This window comes from Mirounga leonina, unplaced genomic scaffold, assembly GCF_011800145.1.
Source record: "Mirounga leonina isolate KUSES-001 unplaced genomic scaffold, KU_Mleo_1.0 Mir_413, whole genome shotgun sequence".
Taxonomy (NCBI): Eukaryota; Metazoa; Chordata; class Mammalia; order Carnivora; family Phocidae; genus Mirounga; species Mirounga leonina.
The window spans coordinates 15,897-18,766 of NW_023270734.1; the positions used below are offsets into that span (position 1 = coordinate 15,897).

At 35.9% G+C, this 2,870-nt stretch overlaps 1 pseudogene; it reads right to left on the reverse strand.

Moving 5' to 3' along the window:
- Window positions 1-254: 254 nt before the first annotated feature.
- LOC117998417 lies at window positions 255-1,091 on the reverse strand (annotated as a pseudogene).
- Window positions 1,092-2,870: the final 1,779 nt, after the last annotated feature.

Consider the following 2,870-nt stretch of genomic DNA (forward strand, 5'->3'; position numbering starts at 1 on the left):
GTATATAGTAAGAGAAAACATATTTTCTCTCTTACTATACACATAATGGTATAATACCACATGACAGTAGACCGTATTACATTAAGGGTATATAATATAAATGCTAAAACATCCACTAAAATAATACAACAAAGACATAGCTAATGTGTCAACTGGGGAGATGAAATGAAACAATTTTTTTAAATACTCAGTCAAAAAGATGTCAGGAAAAGATGAGGGGAACAAAGAAAAGATAGGATAATTAGAAAATGGATAATATGATGATAGATGATCCCATTAAATATAAATGTTCTAAACACTTCCATTAAAAAGTGAAAATAAACAGATTAGGTATGAAAGCAAGATCCAATTATATGCTGCCTAAAGGAAACTCACTTTATTTTTGTTTTCAGTTTGAAAGTAGTTATTTATTAACTGACCAGATCACAAAAATAATCATGGTAGATACCTTAGTTCATCCTTCTAATAAGCCTGTTAATCTGGTCTTCCCTGTTACCAGCATCTCCATCTCCTACAAAATGGGTGGTCGTCTTCTTCATTCCCCCTCTTGGAGAAGATAATTTGAAGGGCCATAAAAAGTTGTTTGCATCTTTGAAACATTTTCCAACAGTATAGATCTCGTGAATTAGATGCTCCACGCAGATGATGCCATATTTACTAAGAGATTGAGCAATCAATGTGGTCTCTGTCAGGGCAATTTGCTTCTTATTGATTTTGCTGTAACCATGTTCGTAGATCAATTCATTAATCAACGTCAGGTTTGGGTACCCCCATTCTATATATGGTTCCACAATCCTTAGCATGTTAACTGAAGCTTTGTTGAACTTAACAAAGATGCCATTGAAGATCTGGTTAAGACGAAGAAGCTGCAATACCTTTCGATCCTCTGGGCTCATACCATTGATACCTCTAATCCTGATGACAAAGGCCAATTTGGGTTCTGCAGGTACCTAGAAGTTGCCAAATTTTCTTGACATCCTAGCCATTCAAATCTCAGTTCTGTACATCTGCTTATACTCCTTGTGGTAATGCTTAGCTTTTTCATAGGTAAGCTTCCTCCTTGCCTTTCGAAGCATCTTTTGGGCAAACTTTTTTCTCAGACACTTGATATTCAACTCGGCGAAATTCCTTCACTTTTTCTTAAGGGTTTCTGGCATAGCAGGAACCTTATTTTTCTTCTTTTCTGTACCCTCAATGGTTCCAGCCAGAAAAGAGAGCAAGGAAACTCACTTTAAATATAAAGGAACAAATAGATAAATAGTAAAAGATGGGATGCCTGTGGCTCAGTCGGTTAAGCAGCTGCCTTTGGCTGAGGTCATGATCTTAGGGTCCTGGGATGGAGCCTCGCCCGTGTCAGGCTCCCTGCTCAGCAGGGAGTCTGCTTCTCCTTCTGCCCCTCTCCACCCTGCTCCTTCTCTCTCTCAAATAAACAAATAAAATCTTTTTAAAAAAATAGATAAATAGTAAAAGAATGGAATGATATAGACCATACTAACATTAAATCAAATGAAAGTTGCAATGGCTATATTAATATTAGCTAAAGCAGAGTTTAAACCAAAGAATATTACCAGAATTAAAATGTATTATTTCATAATGATGAAGATGTCAATTTATCAAGAGAACATAATAGTGCTGAATGTTTATGCACTTCATACAGGCCTTCAAAATATATGAAGCAAAAACTAATAGAACTGCAAATTAAAGTCAGTCTTTCAATAATTGATAGAAGGAGTAGACAGAAGATCAGTAAGGATATAGAAGATTTAAACAACACTAGGAACCAGCTTGATCTAGGTGACATTTGTAGAATATTCCATCCAATAACATAAGAATGCACATCTCTTTCAAATTCACATGGACCACTGAGCAGGATAGATGATTTTCTGTGCCACAGAACACATCCCAATAAATTAATAAAAATTCAAGTCATGCAAAATTGTTCTTACATCTCATTTGAATAATACTGGAAATCAGTAACTAATAGATATCAGGGAAAGTCCCCAAATATTTAGAAACCAAAGTAATGCAAATCTAGAAAAAAAAAGAAGAGGGAAAAAAACCAAAGAGGAAAGTAAAAATACTTTAAGTTGATAGAAAATACATATATAAAAATTAGTGAGGTGCAAGTAAAGCAGAGGAAAATAGCACTAATTGCATATATTAGAAAAGAATATATATTAAGTCAATGTCCTCAGTTTCCACCTTTAAAAAAAAAAAGAAGACCAGTGCTCACTTCGGCAGCACATATACTAAAAAAAAAAATGAAGACCAAAATTAAAAATTAACAAAAGAAAGAAAATAGGGGCACCTGGGTGGCTCAGTTGGTTAAGCGACTGCCTTCGGCTCAGGTCATGATCCTGGAGTCCCGGGATCAAGTCCCACATTGGGCTCCCTGCTCAGCAGGGAGTCTGCTTCTCCCTCTGACCCTCTTCCCTCTCATGCTCTCTGTCTCTCATTCTCTCTCTCGCAAATAAATAAAATCTTAAAAAAAAAAAAAAAGAAAAAGAAATTTAAAAAAAAAAGAAAGAAAATAAATGACAATCAGACAGAAATCAATGAACTAAGAAACCAACATATAGAAGATATTAATAAAACCAAAAACTGGTTCTCTGGGAGGATAACAAAAATAGATAAACATTGGGGTGCCTGGGTGGCTCAGTCGCTAAGCATCTGCCTTCAGCTCAGGTCGTGATCCCAGGGTCCCGCTCAGCGGCAAGCCTGCTTCTCCCTCTTCCACTCCCCCTGCTTGTGTTCCTCTCTTGATGTGTATCTCTCTGTCAAATAAATAAATAAAATCTTTTAAAAAAACCAGGTAAACATTTAGCCATATGATCAGAAGAAAAGAGAAGACACAAATTACTAAATCAGGA